The sequence below is a fragment of the Peromyscus californicus genome, unplaced genomic scaffold, assembly GCF_007827085.1.
Source record: "Peromyscus californicus insignis strain IS unplaced genomic scaffold, ASM782708v3 Scaffold_5__1_contigs__length_169319896, whole genome shotgun sequence".
Lineage (NCBI taxonomy): Eukaryota > Metazoa > Chordata > Mammalia > Rodentia > Cricetidae > Peromyscus > Peromyscus californicus.
Genome location: NW_026294573.1, coordinates 121,849,354 through 121,872,951, shown reverse-complemented (window position 1 = coordinate 121,872,951; position 23,598 = coordinate 121,849,354). Strand labels below are relative to the sequence as shown.

The 23,598-nt window shown below is 40.0% G+C and overlaps 1 protein-coding gene and 1 pseudogene across 17 annotated transcripts in view; both read right to left on the bottom strand.

The window, feature by feature from the left end:
* The window catches only part of LOC128097046 (protein SHQ1 homolog), a 52,589-nt pseudogene extending 50,452 nt beyond the window's left edge, over positions 1–2,137 (bottom strand).
* The window catches only part of LOC128096701 (uncharacterized), an 868,750-nt gene that overhangs the window by 646,128 nt on the left and 199,024 nt on the right, over positions 1–23,598 (bottom strand). The window lies entirely within an intron of this gene.

Genomic DNA, 23,598 nt, shown 5'->3' with positions numbered 1-23,598 from the left:
AATCAATGTTCATATAAAAAGAGGTCAAATAGAGACACTTCGTTCCTACCACCTTGTGAAGGGCATAGCTACAATCTGCTACTCATGAACTAGGAAGTTTGTTCTCTTGTTGTTGTTGTTTTGGTTTTGGTTTTGGTTTATGAAGGATTTCTTTTCTTTTCTTTTCTTTTCTTTTTTCATACAGTGCACCTGGATCACATACACTTACTATTCCTCCCAGGTCCACCCTCCCACCCTTTTGCCCTCTAAAAAGAGGGAAAATTACACACCAATTACAACTTGTGTTGCCCATATATATATACTCATTGGAACATGGTCAAACTCCAGTGGCAAGCCCCTTAAAGATAACTGAGTCCTTTTCCATCCCCATCCCCTGCTGAAGCCATCAACGGTGAAGAGCCATACTTCAGCATCTTTCTCAACAATTTTTTTAAAAAATAATTTATTTTTGTTTTGTGTGCATTGGTGTTTTGCCTTCATGTCTATGTGAGAGTGTTGGATCCTGGAGTTAGAGACAGTTGTGAGCTGCCATGTGGGTGCTGGGAATTGAACCCAGGTCCATCTGGAAGAGCAGTCAGTGTTCTTAACCACTGAGCCATTTCTCCAGCCCCTTTCTCACAATTTTTAAGGATTCTCTTCAATAACTTCCTGTCTGGACTTCTTTTCTTTTTCCCCTTTTGTTTGGTTTTGGGTGATTTTTTTTTTTTTAGGGGAGAGGGTTTTGTCACAGACTTCAATGTCTCTCATTCTCCATTATAAGTCTGCAGTCATTGATATCATTGCAAAAGAAGCTTCCTTGCCCATAACAGTTTGCAGCAGCATGAATCATGGACTTCCAGACCCCAACATGGCCTCTGGTAGTAGCAGCACAGATCATGGACATCAACATGGACTCAGACATGGGACATGGATATCAACTTGACCTCCAGCCATAGCATGAACCATAGTCATCAACATGGCCTCAAGTGGTAGCACATTTCAGGGATATCAACAAACACCAAATTTATTAAACCCTCTATGTTGAACTTCCCAGCTTCCAGAACCATGAGAAATAAAGCTGCTGTTATTTATAAACTACCTAGAAAATAGTATTTTTGTATTGTACAAATGAATTAAGACAACCATGATTGAGTATCAAGAGCCCTAAAAGGTGTAAAGTTTCCCTGGAGATATGGAAACACTGGTTTGTGGGAAAGAGAGATAACTCCATACTATATACAAACCAGTAGCAATGCTCCTATAGTGAGCTTAAACTCATTACAAATACTTTGGTAAGATTAAAGAATATGATTAGGTATTGTTTGAGTTAATCATAATGATATTTGAAGGTTGCCTTTCCTACTAAATATGCTGTAGCAACAGCTTTTAAAGCAATGCTTTAAATGCATAAATATAAACATGCATCAATTTTTTTTCTTTTTTACTTTGATTCTTTGTGGCTTTCACATCATGCATTCCAATCCCACTTATGTCCCTGTCCCCTCACATTTGCCTTCTACCCTTGCAACCTCCCCCCAAAACAAAACCAGATTTAAAAGTAAAACCAAAACAAAAACAAAAAGAAGAAACTTGTGGAAGCTCTAGTGTGACCCGTTGAGATCCACAGTTTACCCTTTAGTCCATTCATCAACAGTTGCAAGTGTTCATTGTCATGAGTCATTGGTCTGGCTTGAGGCCTCTGGTTTCTGCTACACCACTGATAATGGGCTCTCTGGGGCTCTTCTTGGATATCCTGTTGTTAATCTGTGTCATGGAGATCCTGCTGTGTTGGATCTGTAAATTCGTTCCCTTCACATACTCCAACAGTTCATAGATTCATTGTTTGTTGGGGTGGGCAAAATCATTGCTCTGGCTCTGGGCCTAGGTGGTAGCTGAGTTGGTCAGCTGGCTGGCTTTTCCTCATGCCACTACCTGGATAAGCTCTCCAGCACTCAGCTAACTCACCCAGTGCAGCGTACAGCAAGGAGCAGGGCCAGTTCTCCTGATCTTGGGCTCTCAGATCCAGGTCCACCTCACTCATATCACCAGCCTCACTCATATCACCAGGGCGAGCTCTACTGTCTTGTCCACGCAAGGTGCAGGGCCCTCTCTCCAGATTGCTTAAGGGAGCATATGGGGTCAGCTCTCCTGTTCTCATGCCCTCAGGGCTGGCTTGCCTATGACCCCAACAACAGAGTCATCTCTAGTGTGCTGCCTAGGCAGGGTGCAGGGCCCCTTCTCCTATGTGCTATAGCTGGTGTAGGGCAGGGCCACTTCTCTGACTCTTGTGACCCTGCCACAGGTATCAAGGGGCAGAGAGGGGAGGGAAACATTCCCTCATCCATGCCACCACATGACAGAGGAAGTTGGGTGGAGGGCAGTCAGCTCTGCTGCTCTCATGCCCTAAGAGCTGACTCACTTGCTTCCCTGACAACAGGGTCAGCTCTAGTGTGCTGACCAGAGGGGAAGCAAAGGCTACTTTCTCAAGTGCTGTAGCCAGTGAGGGTCAGGGCTAGCTCTACTACCCTGAGGACCCCGGGGCCAGCTCTCTCACCTGCCACATGGGTGAGTGGGGAGGATATTTTTATCTCACCCATGCCACCACATCTCAGATGCCTGGGGGGGGGGCAGGATCAGCTCTCCTGAGTGTAGTCGGAACTGGCCCGTGGTCAGGACAAAGCTCTCACCCACAATCCCACAGCCTTTTATAAAATAATCACATAGAAGCTCAATATTAGTTATAACTGCTTGGCCATTTGCTCAGGCTTATTGCTGACTAGCTCTTACACTTAAATTAACCCATAATGCTTATCTATGTTTAGTCACATGGCTTGGTACTTTTTTCAGTTCTGCTTTCACATCTTGCTTCCTCTGTGTCTGGCTGTGGACTCCTGACTCTGCCCTTCCTCTTCCCAGAATTCTACTTTCTGCCTGGCTACTGGCCAACCAGAGTTTTACCATCAGGGCATTATCCCATAGCACCTGCTCTCGTGCCCTCAGGATTGGCTCACCTGTGTCCCCAACCACAGAGTCAACTCTCATGTTCTTCCCAGGCGAGGTGCACACATGTGGTAAGGAATGGGACAATCTTTCCCCAGTGCAGGGGGGAGGGGGCTCTCCCCTGAGGTATAGGGTCAGTTCACCTGCACATGCAGCAATTTTTAAAATTTGTCAAATGAAACAAAGTTGCTTGTTTGGTTGAATTTAGTACCATCATACTGAAAAGAAATGCCAGACCCAAAGGAAAAAGTTAGCACCCAATAAAGGAATGTAGATCTTTCTACTTTACATTTTTCAGACACAATGATTATGATTTCTTTCATAACAGTTTAAACATCCACACGAGGGTATGTGTGCTGCATAGACCAATAGCACTCTAGCCTTACTCATAACCCTGTTTTGAACATACACATTTGTAACAACTACCTAAACAACACTGACAGCAGCAGTCTCCTAACCCAGCTCCTCAGAAGGCCGGTGACCTCCTTCTCAAATTATCAAATCAGCAGTGATCTTCTTATTAGAGAACAGACATTCATTTTTCTTCAACAACTCTATACTCGGGAGTCAATTGTATTATTTATAGTTTTTTAGGGGAAAATTCTGTTTATAGGAAGTTTGACTTCTTAAGAAATTTTCTGAATCATCCAGAATTATCTGAAAAAGCATCTTCAAATGGATTTTTCATCTCTGAATTTTGGTTAAGACCTCAATAATGAATTATAATGTAAATGAAAACACTCTACAAGGGCAGGGAGAGTCTGTGTAACAGCAATGGAGGAAGAGAGTTTGATTAGTATGCATTTTGAAGAATAAAACTTTATCAAAAATGCTTATTTATCCAAATGTTCACATTGTGTGAATTCAGGACACATACACACTGGCAAGAGCAAGGCTTTCTTAAAGAGAATATTATAATACTTAGTATTTTTACTGACTAAAGATGGCTTGCTCTCTGCAAAGTGAAGTTTGTTCCAGTACATCTCTTTGACCTAACAGTGTCACTCACTATAAGGAGAATCTAATATACAGCTAAGGTCCCTCTGCTTAGAACGGTTTGTCCTCTTGAGATCACCTTGTCTTCCAGAGCTGCATACTTGTGAACTATCCAAGTGCTCTTCAGGATGATGAGCTTTTGATTAGCTCTTTCAATTAGTGTTTATTTTCTTAAGTAGTATACTCACAACAGTTTCAAAGCTCTGTACCTCCTTTAATCACCGCCTTCAAATGAAGGGGAACAAACTTTTAAACTAGTCTCTTGCTGCTTTGGCCAAAAGATCAAGTATTAATACAATTTAAATATGAAAGCAGGTTTTCAATAAATGGAGACCCACTTTTTTAAAAAGGTGGAAATTTGCTGTAAATCCAGTAAGTGCGTGCTGTCATTATGCATGCAGAACTTCTGACATATTCTTTATTGATTGTTGTGCTTTCCAGTTATTGGAAACAACTTTTTTATTGCACTAATATTATGCTCTATGTACTATCCCCCAGAATCTTATGTTCTTAGTTTTATTTATAAGTGCCCACAATATTGATATTATAAAATAACTATAAAAATCTGTAAAGGACACTATTAAATCAATTGGGAAATTGAAATATTAATTACATGTTAAGTAATTCTGTTGCATCAATATAAGGTTTCTTCGACTTAGCAATAATGCCGTAATTGGCTCTTTTTAAGACTGTAAATTTAGAAGTAGACATTTAAATGATGTAGAATGACAAATGCACAAACAAGTTCAAAATGTTTGAGGAAACACTCTCTCCTCTCTTTTTATCATTGGTAAATGATAGATAGATAGATAGATAGATAGATAGATAGATAGATAGATAGATAGAGATAGATAGATAGATAGATAGATAGATAGATAGATAGATAGATAGATAAATGAGAGATGAGAGCAAGATAATAGCAAAATATATCCAACTGCTAATAAGTGACCTGGTACAAGGTACACATCCGTAGTCCCAGCTACTTGAGAGGCTGAGCCAGGAGGATTCCTTTAGCACAGGAGTTTGAAGGCTGCTGTCAGCATAATGATACTGTGTGCCAACATGGAAAGGAAAGAAGGGGAAGTTGGAAAATGAGGACAAAGAAGAGTCAAAGATTACTTCAAGGGTATTTGTATTTTCCTTCCAATTTTTTTTTTCTTTAGGTAGGGGGAGTCTCTACCACAAGGTTTAGTTATAATCTTTGAAAAGCTTGTTCTTACAGGAAGCATGGAAAATAGCAGACATGTAGACATATAATACAATAAAGAATAGAAGAAATATAGTAGAAAATGGAGACATGGGAGTGAGTGGTATGGGTGGAAGAGGATTTTGGAGGTTTTCCAAAAAGTCCTCGAAGTATCTCTGGCATCTCAGGGATCTATGATACAACTCTGCTCCACAAAAGAACTACCCTAACCAGCATAGACCTCATTGAACATGCATGAGGTTCCATCTCACTGGAGGAACCAAAATTTTGATTCAAAGTCTTATATTGCTTAGTCACTATCCTGCATCAAACTTTGAAATCACTTGGCAATCAGCAACTGGGGAAGGGACTGAGAGTGCTTGAGAACAGAGGAGGAAAAACAAGACATCCCTCCATCTATCTAGGAGTATAGCATTCAGGAGGAAAGAGACTACCAAATACTGATTTTGACTTTCCTAACTCTCCTGCAGGAACAAGTCTTATTTAGAAAAAACTCTAGGGATATGGTAGATTTTTTCCAAAAGTACACATATTTTGAAAACTATTTGTATTATGCTTTTTGAATACTTTAAAGGGGAATTTTTTAAGTATCTCACTAGTCATACTTACATCACATGTCAATAAAATTTGTTTCTTAAATACCAGAAAACACTTTTCTTATTTGCAGACTTTCTCCTTCCCAGTTGCCAAAATTAAGCCTTTCCTCTAGCCTATTAAGAAATCCAAGGGGCTAAAGAGATGGCTCAGAGATTAAGAGCACTTAATCTTCCAGAGAACCCAAGCTCATTTCCTAGCACCCAAATTAAGTGGCTCACAACTCCCTATAACTCCAGCTCCAAGGAATCCAACATCCTCTTCCGGTGTTCATGAGTGCCTGTATGCATGTATACAGACACACACACACACACACACACACACACACACACACACACACACACACACATTTCTTTTTAAGGCAGAAAAGAAATCCATGCAAATTTGAAGATAAATAAATCACTGAAGGAACACACAAAAAAGGAAGTGCTCCTCTTCCAGTCTCCATCGCCTAATAAGGAAAGTTTCATCCCTAAGCACTTCAAAGGTAACTGGTAAAGTACAATACAAATTACATAAGTTATGGTTCACTGGATTCAGAAATTCTGCATTATATAAAAATGTAATCAATCTTTCAGGGATTCAGACACATCACAGCAGGAAGTACTTTTGACCTTTCATGGAGAGGTAAGCAAGATAAGGTACTGAACTGCATATTTCACTGGGTTTGTTGGATTATGCATAGTTATCCTTTCAGTTTCTAAATGGAGCCTTCCTGTTCAATAATTCTTTCTGTTTTGCATGGAAAGTAAAGCCTGCAGTTTACTATTTGAATAAGAACTTCACCTGTTTTCATCCTAAATCTTTTCTGTCAAATACCTTTCATTCAAGAAAGATAGACAATACACAACAGATTACCTGGTGAAGTCACATGGGACATGTGGAAACCGTTCCCTTTGCAGGCCTGAAGTAGTTCTTTCTTGATCAGCTAATTCTACTACAGATAGAAATGAGAAGTGTTTGAAGAATGATTTAGACACAAAATGTTGTGTCTGGTGTTTTTAGAAATTTCACAGTAGCTGTAAGAATAGAAGGTATAGGTCGAGAAAGACAAATAGAAACAGAGTGACAATTTGGGCCAGAATGTGTGTGGTGCTTTAGACCACCTCTGCATCAACACACCTCCAAGTCAGCACACTTCAACTATTCATCTGAAGATCCATTTCTGGACTCACCAAATGTATTGCACTTATCAGTCTGCTTCTGAGAGAACATAATCTTTGGAATTAACCAGAAACAACCACTTTACTGTGATTTGGAACTCACCCTTACTGACCAGTACTGGAGCAGCTCCTGGACTCATGAAGATTTTACTTGTCATGAATATGGACACAAGGTGCCACTTGAAGAGCACAGATGTGGCCATAAAAGCTGTATGCCCAACATGACGATGATGCCTTTGCCCTTAGGTGTGATCTTTTGTTCATTTGTTGCCTTTTGGCTATTCTGAGAAATTTTTTTTCCAAGAACGACTTCATGCCCTGGTGGATTCATAGCTAATTGAAATGTTATGTATGAACCTGTTGGGAACAGACTAAAAGAGAAGCAATAGATGAGAGATGAGGACTGAATATCAACTAAGCACTGAAGAAGTTTGGTCAGTCATCTCCGGGAAATTTCTCACCACTACCCAAAGACAGAGATGAAAAACAAAGAAGAGGTCAGTATGAGGTTTAAATGCCCCACCTCATACTGGATTCACATACTGGTTAATTCATTACATCTGTATAGCTTGAGACACTTTTGTGCTGGGGGCAAAGACAGGATTAATACACAAGTCAGTAAATAAGTACTTTAGCTTCATAGCCCATAACCAAATGCAGATTGATGGTTTGTCAAATAGCCTGTGGTAATGGTTATGGTTATGAGGAATAAGGGAGTAACTTTGCATTTTTGGTGGAGGGGCAATAAATTTTGCAAAATTCTAAAACATGGAACTCTAAGCATTAATATTAAGATCACATATCTAGGTTTGAAATAAACCAAAAGAACAGTTTCAATACATTTTCTGAATGAGAATGACATTGAGGAATTAGCTGGCACTGTATTTATATAATGAACCAGAATTAAAATGGTAAAAAGCCAAATTACAATGCGAAGGCACTGCCTTTGTTTTCCAAGAGAGAGGAAATAACCTCACAGATTTGAAAATGGTGATTCACTTAAAATTAATATTGGCAGTCTTTAATCTATTTGCTTGACACTTTGAAGATTATAATTAAAGAACCTCAGTAAATGCATAATAGATGCAGTAAAGAATTACAGGGGACATTTTTCCTGTGAGATCTCTCTTAGGTAGTAACAATAACAAAGAAGGATCAAGGTCTAATTTTGTCTTTAATGATAGCTATAGCCACAGCTATCTTAGTACTCGTATATTGCCATTCATAATTCTTTGGAATGTATCATATCAGTTCAGAAATTCACATTCACTCTTCTCTGTAGCTGAGGCAAAAGGTTCATAAGAGTGTCTGTCTTTCCCTGGTGTGCTGAAATGTCCTTCTCTATTTCTGCTACTAGTTCCCTGGATTATTCTGCATAGCATGAGCATAGGCAGGACCCTAAGGGGGTATATCATCTCAACTTTTGCACCCTGTAAGGTAAAGTTTTCAACAACTGTATAGGTGTGTCTTCACAAGCAGACCCAAGAGTTGCTTCTTTTATATTGGGGTAAGCAAAAAAATTTCCCCTAGGTTTTAATGACTCTAAAACTTAGAAAAGGCCAAATATGTTACATAATTCATCTTAACCAGGGATCTGAACACAGCTTTGGATTCTTTATCTTGCTATCAAGGTCTCTGTCAATAATAACTTAGCTTCACTTGATGCTGGATGAGCTGTTTTTCATTATTAAGACCAGGTATTAATTTTCAATGATATTTTTAAAAACATATCAATATCTTAAAGGAGAGTGTCTACTTTATGATATAACTCAATATCAACATTGTGGGTTAACTTCAGGAACCCCATTGAATTATTTGATCTTTTGTCTTAGTTAGGTTTACTATTTGCTGTGAATATCGTTCTGTATAAATAAAACACTGATTGGCCAGTGGCCAGGCAGGAAGTATAGGCGGGACAAGGAGAGAGGAGAATTCTGGGAAGTGGAAGGCTGAGTGAGGAGACACTGCCAGCTGCCGCCATGACAAGCAGCATGTGAAGATGCTGGGAAGCCACGAGCCACGTGGCAAGGTATAGATTTATAGAAATGGATTAATTTAAGATATAAGAACAGTTAGCAAGAAGCCTGCCAGGGCCATACAGTTTATAAGCAATATAAGTGTCTGTGTGTTTATTTTATAAGTGGGCTGTCGGACTGCCAGGGCTTGGCGGGACCCGGAGAAAACTCTCCAGCTACAACTATTGCTGCAACAACACACCATGACCAAAAAGCAAGATGCAGAAGAAAGAGTTTTATTTAGCTTGCACTTCAACATTATGTTCATCACCAGAGGAAGTCAGGACAGGAACTCAAGCAGCAGAAACCTGGAGGCAGGAACTGATGCAGAAGCCATGAAGGGGTGCTGCTTACTGGTTTGCTCCATTGACCTCCTCAGTCTTCTTCTTTATAGAACCCAGGGCCACCAGCCCAGGGGTGGCATCACCCACAATGGGTTGGGCCCTCCTCCATTGATCACTAATATAAGCTGGATCTTATAGAGGCATTTCTTCAACTGAGGCTCCTTCCTCTCCAGCTTGTGCCAAGCTGACACAGAACCAGCCAGTATAGGAGTACTCGTATTCATATAAGATTTTCAAAATTACCCAATTAAAAAAATTCTTCAGGGTTCAGAAGAGGATAATTCCTCTAATAATTTTAATGTCCTTTAAGACATTGTTGAAATAAAATGATCCTGGCTATCATAAGAATCAAGAGAAAAATCTGAAGAATATTTAACTGAACATAGAATCAGAAGCAACTGCCTATAAAGCCATTTGAAATGCAAACTAGGATTGTTGCTGGGGACTATTAGAAGAGAGGAACAGAAATGAGACTTACAGATGTAGCAAACTCATTGTGTGCCTTACAACCAATCTAAATTCAGTGTGCCACCACCTGTAAACATAAGCAATAGATTTCCTTTTTTTTTAATGACCTAGAAGGTATCTAACAGGCAATCCTTGGGGAACTAACACTTTCTGAACTAATTAATCACCAGATGTCACCTCTTCTCCACTACAATGAATATGAAAAAGGAGTTATTGGGCAATAAAAAAAAGAATAAAAAATTAGCAAGTGTTGATACACTGCTATTGTGCAGCAAACCATTCTAAAAGCATTTACAAGTCTTCTTCAAAGTTTTTATGCTAAACATCAGCAAATATTTCAATATCAAACCAATTTCAACATTTTTTATTTCCTCAGCACTTTGAAGAAAAACATGGCCTAAAGAGAAGACAATTAAGAATATTTTTTTAATTTAATTTTATTTTATTTTACAATACAATTCAGTTCCACATATCAGCCACAGATTCCCTTGTTCTCCCCGCTCCTGCCCCCCTCCCCCTCCCCCCCAGCCTACCCCTTATTCCTACCTCCTCCAGGGCAAAGCCTCCCCGAGGACTGAGATCAACCTGGTAGACTCAGTCCAGGCAGGTCCAGTCCCCTCCTCCCAAGCCGAGCCAAGCGACCCTGCATAAGCCCCAGGTTTCAAACAGCCAACTCATGCAATTAGCACAGGACCTGGTCCCACTGCCTGGATGCCTCCCAAACAGATCAAACCAATCAACTGTCTCACCCATTCAGAGGGCCTGATCCAGTTGGGGACCCCTCAGCCACTGGATGAGATCTACATGAACAATCTGGACATGAGTGGGGGTAATGAAGGGCGAGGGTCGAGGGAACGAGAGCTTGGGGGAGGGTGATCCCAGCTGGATCAAGAACAGGGAGGGAGAACAAGGAATAGAAGACCATGGTAAATGAAGACCACATGCGAATAGGAAGAAGCAAAGTGATAGAGAGGCCCACAGAAATCCACAAAGATACCCCCACAATAGACTGCTGGCAATGGTCGAGAGACAACCCAAAATGACCTACTCTGATGAGGGGGTGGCCAAACACCGTAACTGTCGTGCTAGAAACCCCATCCAACTACTGAGGGAACTGGATGCAGAGATTCACGGCTGGGCCCCGGGTGGAGCTCCGGGAGTCAAATTGGCGAGAAAGAGGAGGGTTTATGTAAGCGAGAATTGTTGAGATCAAGGTTGGATGGAGCACAGGGACGGATAACCAAACGAATGGAAACACAAGAATATTTTTTTTAACTGAAGAGTTTGAGAAGATAGTTCAGGCAGTAAAGAGCTTGCCACACAAGTATCAGGACGTAAGTTTGAATCTCCAGCACTTACACAGAAAGCACTGTGCAGTAGATGCACATGAAACCCCAGAACTGAGAAAGGATAGACAAGAGGACCCCTGGGTCCTGGAACCAAGCAGTCCAGCACAGTCGGTCAGCTCCAGGTTCAGTGACAACCTCTGTTTCATAAAACCAACATGGAGAACAACTGGAGAGAGGATACCTAATATTGATCTCTGTCCTCCAAATGCTCATGCACACAGACACTCAAACACACCCCACACACGCACCACTCACATACACGTACAAAACAAAAATAAATGCAAAGATATCCTAATGGAAATGTGTTGATAGTAGCTGGAGATTGGGACTGACCTGGACCTCATGGTTCACAACTAACAATCACCTGGGTTATGACCATGGATAATTTGCTTTAGCTGTTTCTCCATATCCCAAGTATGAGATGAGAAGTTTAGATTGCATAACCATCACACTCTTCCTTCTCTAGTCATCTATGGAATGTCGATACTTTTTTTTTAATTTTTATTTTTATTTTGCAATACAATTCAGTTCTACATGTCAGCCACGGATTCCCTTGTTCTCCCCCATCCCGCCTCCCTCACCTTCCCCCTAGCCAACCACCCATTCCCACCTCCTCCAGGGCAAAGCCTCCTCCGAGGACTGAGATCAATCTGGTAGACTCAGTCCAGGCAGGTCCAGTCCCCTCCTCCCAAGCCGAGCCAAGTGACCCCGCATAGGCCCCAGGTTTCAAACAGCCAACTCATGCAATTAGCACAGGACCTGGTCCCACTGCCTGGATGCCTCCCAAACAGATCAAGCCAATCAACTGTCTCACCCATTCAGAGGGCCTGATCCAGTTGGGGACCCCTCAGCCATTGGTTCATAGTTCATGTGTTTCCATTTGTTTGGCTATTTGTCCCTGTGCTTTATCCAACCTTGGTCTCAACAATTCTTGCTCATATAAACCCTCCTTATTCTGGCTAATTGGACTCCCAGAGATCCACCCGGGGGCCTAGCCATGGATCTCTGCATCCAGATACCTCAGTAGTTGGATGGGATTTCTAGCACGACAATTAGGGTGTTTGGCCATCCCATCATCAGAGTAGGTCAGTTCGGGCTGTATCTCGGGAATGTCGATACTTTTATAAATACCTTTCTCTTTTATATTTGCACATCTTGTCAATATTTGGGCACCATTTAAGAACTATGACACTTACACTTAACATTTGAAAGCTCACTATTACTGAGGAAAGTATGGATGGATTCTTATACTTTATTCTTCTGTGTACTATACCAATAAACAAGGCAATCTTTAAGAAACCAAGTAATGAGTAAGTGAGGGTTTCTCATCAGAGAAGCTTCCTGCTGCAGCAGATAGGAGTAAATACAGAGATCCACAGCCAGACATAAGCAGAAGTAAGAGACCTTGGTCACTAGGCCCTAAATGGGATGCCTCCTTCAAATCCCTCACTTAAGAGCTCAGGGATCCCTGTGGAAGAGAAGGCAGAAACAGCATGAGAGCCAGAGGGGATGAAGGACACCAAGAAAACAAGGTCCTCTAAATTTACATGAACAAAGCTCATATTACCTCACAGAGACTGAAGCAGCATGCATGGGTCTATACCACATCATCGGTGTGTATATTATGGCTTCTAGTTTAGTGTTTTTATGGAAATTCTGAGTGTGAAAATGAGTGGGTCTCTGATTCTTGTGCCTTCTCTTGGGCTTTTTGCACCTCTGTTTTTTTTTTTTGTTTTGTTTTGTTTTTTACAACTCTGGTGTGATTTTTTTTATTTTATCTCATTATATTTTCTAATGAGAGATAGATAGGAAGTGGATACAGATAAGAGGGAAGGTAAATGGGAACTGGGAGGGAAAAAATAGAAAAACAAGTAGGTGCTAAGCAAAATACTCTTAGACCTACGTTGTTGTAAATGCAGTGTAAGCATCCTCTTAGGGCAACAGCAGCATCTTCTCCTGTTACTTAGGCTCCTCTCCATAACTACAGAATTGTAAAATAGATTTAACAAATGTAACAGGTTCAAGAATTGTACAGGATGTTACAGGAATTGCAAAATTAGAACTCAACTGTTTCATTACGAGCAACTACATGAGAATTACAGAAAGAAGAATGTATCGGGTATAAATCGGTCAACAGAGAAACTGGAGGGAAAAATCATAAAGAGATGAGTACATAAAAGAAGTCACATATGTCCACAATGAATTTTTATTCATCCATAAGGAAAAAGGAAACTATGTCATTTGTAGGAAAATGGATGGAACTAGCAATGATCATGCTAATGGGAAAAAGCAAGCCTGGTAAGAGTGAATACCACATCTCTCTCATGTACTAAACCTAAATTAACTCTGTGTGTGTGTGTGTGTGTGTGTGTGTGTGTGTGTGTGTGTGTGTGTGTGAACACAGAAGGGAGAGTATTTGTGTACAGTAAAGGGATAAGCAGGAGCAGGAACTTTAGTTCCAGGGTGGGTAATAGAGGTACGTGCTAAGATCATTATATGGCACATGTGAAGCTGTCATAATGAAACCAATTCTTTTGTATGTTCATTAAAAATAATCAAATAAGGGCCTGAGAGATAGCTTACTGCTCTTGTGGACAACCAGAGTTCAGTTCCCAGAACCCATTTCAGGGGGCCTACAACCACTTGTAACTCCAGCCATAGGGGGTCTGATACCCTCTTCTGATTTCTGGGAACACCTACACTCAGGAACATAAACACATGCACAGATACAAATACACATAATTAAAATATAAACAAATAAATGTCTTAATATAAAATAAAGTTTGCATACAAAAAGAAACATTTTCTGCCAAAGAGAATGTAAACAAAGACTGCAAAATCAGTAGAATAAAATGCATGAGTCTACCACCTAACAGTGTTATGCATTGGATGACTATGGTTTCTTTGTAACACTAAAACTAATTAACACTCTTGGGGCTAGAGAGATAGTTCAGCAGTTGAGAACATTTGGTGCTCTTGCTGACAACCCAGGTTGGATTCACAATATCAGCACAGGGGCTCAGAACTTCCTGTAACTCCATTACCGGTGATCACACAGTTCTACCCTCCTACCTTCCATCCCTCAACCATTACTTTATCCTAGCCTCCAATTCCAGCAGGCATTCTCGAGAAACCTCTGGCCATTCCAGACAGTCAAGAAGGTATGCTAACTGCAAACCTTGACCTCTTACTCCAACCATCCAAATCCAAACCACAGTCTCACCCCCAGCTCTGTAGCAGACCACCTGCTAAGGCCTCCCCTTACTTTCTGCCTTCATTCCCAGGGAACTAAGCAGATCTTGGTGGAACACCTTGATTTCTTCCCTCCTTTGGATGGTTCAGTGTCTCCACTTCTAACATATGCCCCTTCCTAAATGTTAGCTCCCAGAATCTCAAAACACATTTTACATGGAACCACCAGAGGTCATACCTATAAGAATCCCAGAAGAATTTCCTACCAGTTACCACACTCTTCTAAGAACCAGAGAGGGCAAAAAAAAACCCAAGGAACAAAATACCCACCCAACAAAGACAACAATAGATATCAGCACCTAGTATTATAATCTTCCCAATCCCACACGTCTAGATGCCAGTGTAAAAACACAATCAATAACATCTAAGACAATATGTCTCTACTTGAGCCAGGAGCTGATGCAGAGGCCATGGAGGGATGCTGCTGACTGGCTTGCTCCTCATGGTTTAATCAGCCTGCATTCTTATAAAACCCAGGACCACCAGCACCCAGGAATGGCACCACCCACAACGGGCTGGGCCCTCTCCATCAATCACTAATTAAGAATTCCCTACAGACTTGCAAACAGCCTGATCTTATGAAGATAATTTCTTAACTGAGGTTCCCTCCTCTCAGAGGACTTTAGTTTGTGTCAGGTTGACATAAAACTATCCAGCACATAAGTCTCACCAACAGAATACAAAAAATGGGAGAGGGACTATCAAGCATGGAAGAAAAGACAAAGGGTATATAGGCCTGTATATATACAATACATATATAAAATCCTGGCAGAAAACATCCAAGAAATCTAGGACACTATGAAAGGCCAGATCTAAGAATAATAGGAATAAAGGAAGAAGAAACCCAGGTGAGAGGCACAGAAAATATTTTCAACAAAATCATAAGTGAAAATTTTCCTAACCTAATAAGGAGACTCCTATCAAGGTACAAGAAGTACACAGTGCAGAAAAAAACACTCCAGAAAAAATTGCACTTAGTACATAATAACAAAAACACCAAACTTACAGAACAAATAAGGGATATTAAAAGATGCCAAGGGAAATGATCAAGAAATATATAAAGGCAAACCTATTAAATAACACCTGATTTCTCAGTGGAGACTCTAAAAGGTAAAAAGCCTAGACAGATGTTCTGCAGATTCTAAGGGACCACAGATGTCAGTCCAGACTACTATACCCAGCTAAACTTTCAATCACAATAGTTGGAGAAAATAAGACATTCCATGATAAAAACCAAATTTAAGCAATATCTAGCTACCAAATCAACCCTGCAGACTGTTCTGGAAGAAAAAAACCAATATAAAGAGGTCAATCACACCCAAGAAAACACAAAGAATAAATAATCCCAGACCAGCAAATCTAAAGAAGGAAGAAAAAATACACCACAAGAACAAGCTCTCAACATCCATGGTCTCAGTTCCCTAATACAAAGACATGGACTAACAGAATGGGTGTGAAAACAGGATCCATCTTCTCCTGCAGCCAAGAAATACACCTTAACATCAAGGATAAGCATCAGCTCAGAGTAAAAGGGTGGAAAAAATATATGTGATGGAAATGGACCTAATCAGGAAGCTGGTGGAGTCATCTTAGTATCTGACAAAATAGATTTCAAATGAAAACTAATCAAAAGAAACAGGGAAAGGAGGACATCACAGACTTAAAAGTTGAAAAATCAATCAAGACAGCACTGAAATTCTTAACATTTATGCACTAAACACAAGTACACCCATTTTCATGAAAGAAACAGTACTATAGCTTAAATTCCATATTGCCCCTCAAACACTTTGAAGTAGGATACTTCAATATCCCACTCTAGTCAACAGATAGGTCATCCAAACAAAAGTTAAACATAAATGCTGGTGTTAATTGACATCATAAACCAAATGGACTTAACAGATATTTACAGAAATTTTTACCCAAACACAGTAGAATATACTGTCTTATCAGTAGCTAATGGAACTTTCTCCAAAACTGACCACATACTTGGACACAAAATAAGTCTTAACAGATAGAAGAAAATGGAAATAGCGCCCTGCATCTTATCTGACCACCATAGATTAAAAGTTTATATTGCTATGCCTCCTTATCCCCACCTATCGCTACCCCAGTTGCAGGCCAGCAGAGAAGACTCCTGTGGACAGGCTTCACTATCAACACCCCCCCATCTGACCCTGCAATATGCAAGACAAATTCCTTACATCAAACCCACCCATGCCCCTGTGACCTCAGCAGGTCTCTGAGACACAGAATCTGCCAGCTCTGATTGGACCAAGAGGTGAGTAACTCTTCCCCCACCCAAAGAGTTCTACCTCTAGGACCTAGGCCCCGAGGCACAATCTGTGACCCCAACCCCCAACCATCACTGATCCAATTGCTAGCCAGCAGGGAAGACTCCTGCAGGCAGGCTTCTCCACCGACACCCTCTATTGCACACTGCAATCTACAAGATCCACTCCCTACACTAAACCCACCCATCCACCTGTGACCTTAGTGGCTCCCAGAGACACAGAATCCACCAACTCTGATTGGACCAAGAGCAGCTCCCTGAGACACAGAATCCAACAGTTCAAATTAGACCAAGAACTACAATTGGACCAAGAGTGGACACCTGAGACATAGAAACAGCAAGCACAGATTGGATCAAGAGCAGCTCCCGAAGACACAGATACCTCTTGCACCTGTTGGAGGAAGAGATGGGTAGATGCCAGTGCAAAAAATACATACAACAACATAAAGAGCAATATGGCACCACCAGAACCTAGCAGTTCTACAATAGCAAGACCTGAACATCACAGCGTAGAAGAAAGCAACATTAAAAATAATTTTATGAAGATGCTAGAAGTCTTTAAGAGGAAATAAAAAATTCCTTTCAAGAAATTGAGGAAAAGACAAGAAAAAATAGAAGAAATCAATAAATCTCTTAAAGAAAGCCAAGAAAAGACAAATAAACAGGTGAAGGAAACAGTTCAAGACCTGAAAATTGAAATAGAAACAATGAAGAAGACATAAACTGAGGGAATGCTGGAAATAGAAAACTGAACAGGAACTACAGATGCAAGCATAACCAAGAGAATAGAAGAGAGGGAAGAGAGAATCTCTGGTGTAGAGGATACAATAGAGGAAATAGATTCATCAGTCAAAGAAAACACAAAAGCCAAAAAGTCATAACACAAAATGTCCAGGAAATCTGGGACAACATGAAAAGGCCAAACCTAAGAATAATAGGGATAGAAGAAGGAGAAGAATACCCACTCAAAGGCACAGAAAATATATTCAACAAAATCATAGAAGAAAACTTTCCCACCTTAAAAAAGGAAATACCTATGAAAATATAAGAAGCTTATAGAACACCAAATAGACTAGACCCCCCCCAAAAAAAAATCCCCTCACCACATAAAGAAGTTGGAGAAATCTCACACTAGCAATTTAATAGCACACCTGAAAGCTCTAGAACAAAAAGAAGCAAACTCACCCAGGAGGAATAGACACCAGGAAATAATCAAACTGAGGGCTGAAATCAATAAAACAAAAACAAAGAGAACAATACAAAGAATCAACAAAATAAAGAGATGGTTCTTTGAGGAAATCAACAAATACACAAGCCCTTATTCAAACTAACCAAAAGACAGAGAGAGAACATCCAAAATAAAAAAATCAAAAGTGAAAAGGGAGACATAACAACAGACAATGAAGAAATCCAGAGAATCATCAGATCATGCTTCAAAAACCTGTACTCCACAAAATTGGAAAACCTAAAAGAAATGGACAATTTTCTGGATAGGTACCCCATACCAAAGTTAAATCAAGATCAGATAAACTATTTAAATAGACCAATAACCACTAAGGAAATAGAAACAGTCATTAAAAGTCTTCCAACCAAAAAAAGCCCAGTACCAAATGGTTTCAGCACAGAATTCTACCAGAATTTCAAAGAGCTAATACCAATATTCTTCAAATTGTTCCACACAATAGAAACAGAAGGAACATTGCCAAACTCTTTTTATGAGGCTACAGTTGCCCTGATACCCAAACCACACAAAGATGCAACAAAGAAAGAGAATTATAGACCAATCTCCCTCACGAATATTGATGCAAAAATACTCAATAAAATACTGGCAAATCAAATCCAAAAACACATCAAAAAAATTATCCACCATGACTAAGTAGGCTTCATCCCAGAGTTGCAAGGATGGTTCAAAATTTGTCAATGTAATACACCATATAAACAAACTGAAAGAAAAAAAACTACATGATCATCTCATTAGATGTTGAAAAAGCCTTTGACAAAATCCAACACCTCTTGATAATATAGGTCCTAGAGAGATCAGGAATACAAGGAACATGCGTAAGCATAATAAAGGCAATTTAAAGCAAGCCAATAGCCAACATCAAATTAAATGGAGAGAAACTCTCCACTAAAATCAGGAACAAGACAAAGCTGTCCACTCTCCCCATATCTATTCAATATAGTACTCAAAGTTCTAGCTAGAGCAATAAGACAACAAAAGGAGATCAAGGGGATACAAATCGGAAAGGAAGAAGTCAAACTATTGCTATTTGCAGATGATATGATAGTATACATAAGTGATCCCAAAAATGCTACTGGGGAACTCCTACAGCTGATAAACACCTTCAGTAATGTAGCAGGATACAAGATTAATTTAAAAAAATCAGTAGCTCTCCTATATACAAATGATAAATGGGCTGAGATAGAAATCAGAGAAACATCACATTTTACATTAGCCACAAATAATATAAAATACCTTGGGGTAACTCTAACTAAGCAAGTGAAAGACGTGTATGATAAGAACTTTAAGTCTCTGAAGAAAGAAATTGAAGAAGATACCAGAAAATGGAAGGATCTCCCATGCTCTTTGATAAGTAAGATTAACAGTAAAAATGGCAATCTTACCAAAAGCAATCTATGGATTCAATGCAATTCCCATCAAAATTCTAACACAGTTCCTCACAGACCTGGAAAGAACAATACTCAACTTCATATGTAAAAACAAAAAACCCAGGATAGTGAAAACAATCTTTACAATAAAGCAACTTCTGAAGGCATCACCATTCCTGGCCTCAAGCTCTAACTACAGAGCTGCAGTAACAAAAATAGCTTGGTATTGGCATAAAACCAGATACTTGGACCAATGGAAGTGAATTAAAGACCCTGACATTAATCAGCACAGGTATGAACACCTGGTTTTGATAAAAAAGCCAAAACTTTACTATGTAAAAAAAGAAAGCATCTTCAACAAATGGAATAACTGAATGTCAAAATGTAGAAGATTGCAAATAGATCAATTTATATTGACATAAACAAAACTTAAGTTCAAGTGGGTCAAAGACCTCAACATAAATTCAGTTACACTGAACCTTATAGAAGAGAAAATAGGAAGTAGCCTTGAATTCATTGGCACAGGAGACCACTTCCTAAATATAACACCAGTAGCACAGATACTAAGAGCAATAATTGGGACCTCCTGAAACTTAGACACTTCTGTAAGGCAAAGGACATGGTAAATAAAACAAAATGACAGCCTACAGAATGGGAAAAGATCTTTACCAACCCTACATCTGACAGAGGGCTCATCTCCAAAATATATAAAGAAGTCAAGAAACTAGACATCAAAATACCAAACAATCCAATTAAAAAATGGGATACCTAGCTAAACAAAGAATTCTCAACAGAAGAATCTCAAATGGCCAAAAGATGTTGTGATATTTTATCTGTGTCCCCCAATAAAGTTTATCTGTTGGCCGGGCGGTGGTGGCGCACACCTTTAATCCCAGCACTCGGGAGGCAGAGCCAGGTGGATCTCTGTGAGTTCGAGGCCAGCCTGGACTACCAAGTGAGTTCCAGGAAAGGCGCAAAGCTACACAGAGAAACCCTGTCTCGAAAAACCAAAAAAAAAAAAAAAAAGAGAGAAAGTCAACCAGTATATTAAACATAGAAGTCAGGCAATGGTAGCACATGCCTTTAATCCTATCACTCAGGAGGCAGAGATCCATCTGGATTTCTGTGAGTTCAAGGCCACACTGGGAACAGAGCCAGGCATAATGGCACATGCCTTAAATTCCAACACTAGTTAATCATAATTGTCTGGAGGTCAGTATAGACAGACAGGAAGTGACAGAGCTGGGCAGGAAGAGGAAGTGATGTAGCTGGGCAGAGAGGAAATGAGATGGCAGAACAGCAAGGCATATAGGTATGGGTATACAAGAAGTAGATCTCTTTGGTGGAGGATCTGCAAGTGGGTGAGAATGTGACTGACTTCTTTCTGCTTTTCTGATCTCTCAACTTTTCACTCCAATATCTGGCTCTGGGTTTTTTATTAATAAGACCTTTTAAGATTTATGTTACAGGAAGACATTTAAGAAATTGCTCAACATCCTTAGCCATCAAGGAAATGCAAATCGAAATTACTGTGAGATACTATCTTACACCTGTCAGAATGGCTAAGATCAAAAACACTGATTACAACTTATGTTGGAGAGGATGTGAAGCAAGGAGAATACTTCTCCACTGTTGGTGGGAGTGAAAACTTGTACAGCCACTTTGGAAATTAGTATGGAGGTTTCTCAGAAAACTGGGAGTCAATCAGCCTCAAGACCCAGCTATTCCACTCTTGGGCATATACCCAAGGAATGCTCAATCAAGGACACATGCTTAACTATGTTCATAGCAGCATTATTTGTAATAGCCAGAACCTGGAAACAACCTAGATGCCTCTCAACCAAAGAATGGATAAAGAAAATGTGGTACATATACACAATGGAGTACCACTCAGTAGTAAAAACAATGACATCATAAAATTTGCAGGCAAATGGATAGAACTAGAAAATATCATCCTGAGTGAGGTAACTCAGAATCAGAAGGACAAACATGGTATGTACTCACGCATTAGTAGATACTAGATGTAAAGCAAAAGATAACCAGACTACAATTTGTAGCTCCAGAAAAGCTAGCTAACAAGGAGGACCCTAAGAGGGACATATGGATCATCCTGGGAGGGGGAAAGAGATGAGTTATTCATCAGTAAACTTTGGGTGAAGTGGAACAATAGAGTGTAAGGGATGGGGCATGAGAACATAAGGGAATTGGATGGTTGAGCTGGAATAGGGATGAAGCGAGAGAGCAATGAAAAAGATACCATGATAGAGGGAAGACATTGTGGGAATAGGGAGAAACAGTGTGCTAGGGAAGTTCCTAGGAATCCCCAAGGATGACCCCAGCTTAGACTACTAGCAATAGTGAAGAGGGTGCCTGAACTGGCTTACCCCAGTGATCAGTGAATACCCTAACTGTCATCATAGAGCCTTTGTTCAGTAACTGATGGAAACAGATGCAGAGATCCACAGCCAAGCACCAGGCTAAGCTCCAAGAGTCCAGTCGAGAGAAGAATCCAAAAGAGAGAGATGAGGGATTCTATGAGCAAAGGGCATCAAGATCATGATGGGAAACCTACAGAGACAACCAAACCAAGCTAGTGGGAATTCATGAACTTTAGACCAACAGCTGTATAGACTCCTTGGGACTGGACTAGGTCCTCTGCATAAGCAAAACAGTTGTATACTCCAATCTGCTTAAGAAGCCTTAAGGTCAGGATCAATCCCTGGTGCATGAGCTGTCGTTTTGGAGCCCACTACCTATGGTGGGACACCTTGCACAGCCTTGATGTAATGGAGCAGGGGAAGCTTGGACCTCCTTCAGTTAAATGTACCAGGCTCTTCTGACTCCCCATGGGAGGCATTATCTTGTGGCAGGATGGAATGGGTGATGGGGTGAGAAGAGGGAAGAGAGGGGGGTATGTGGTTTGCATGTAGAGTGAATAAAAAAAACTTAATAAAAAATAAATAAATAAAGTTGATATTCACAACAGAAAACTTACAAATTCATGAAAACTGAAAAACACCATACTGAGCAAAAAATGGGTAAAGACAGAAGTTAAGAAAAAAATTAAATACTTCCTAAAATTGAATGAAAATGAATATACAGCTGTGGTAGTTTGAATATAATTGGCCCCCATAATCTCATAGTTAGTGGCACTATTAGGCGGAATGACTTTGTTGGAGTGGGTATGACCTTGTTGGAGGAAGTATGTCACTGTCAGGGCAGGCATTGAGGTTTCCTGTGCTCAGGATACTATCCAGTGTTTCAGTCAACTTCATGTTCCCTGCAAGCCAAGATGTAGCCAACACCACATCTGCCTGTACGGCACCATGCTCTGTGCCATAATGATAATAGACTGAACCTCTGAAGCCATAAACAAGCAAGCCACCCCAATTAAAGGTTTTTTTTATAAGAGTTGTCATGGTCATGGTGTCTCTTCATAGCAATAGAAACCTTAATTAAGACAACAGCATACCAAAACTTATGGAACACAATGAAGGCAGTTCTAAAAGCAAGTTCATAGTACAAAGTGTCTACAAAAATTATTGGAGATATCTCATACTAGAGAGCTAATATCCAAAGTATATAAAGAACTCAAAAATTAGATATCAAGAAAACACTAATTCAGTTAAAATGGGGAACATACCTAAATAGAAAATTCTCAGTGGAGGAAACTCAAATGGCTGAGAAACACTTAAATGTTCAGTATCCTTAATCTTCAGAGAAATGCAAATCAAAACTATTTTGAGATTTCATTTTACACTCTTCAAAATGTCTAAGGTTGATAAAACAAGTAAGAGCTCATGCTGGTGAGGATGTGGAGTAAGGGGAACACTCATCCATTATTGTTGGGAATGGAAACGTGTACAGCCACTATGGAAACCAACATGGCAGTTTCTCAGAAAATTGGTAATCTATCTACCTCAAGATCCATCTATACCACTCTTGGGTATATACCCAAAGGATTTCCCATCATACCATAAAGACACTTGCTCAACTATGTTCATAGTGGCTTTATTCATACTAGCCAGAAACTGGAGACAACTTAGATGTCCCTCAACTGAAGAATGGATAAAGAAAACGTGGCATCTTTACACAAGGAAGGATTACTCAGCTGTTAAATAAAAGGAAATAATGAAATTCGCAGGAAGTTGAGTAGAATTAGAAAACATCATCCTGAGTGAAGTAACCCAGACCCAATGAGACAAATATGCAGGCATTTGATTATATGTGGATATTAGCTGTTAAGTTAATGATAACAAATCTATAATCAGTACAACCAGAAAAGTTATTTACAGAATAAGGGACTGGGGGAGACAGATCTCCTTAGGAAA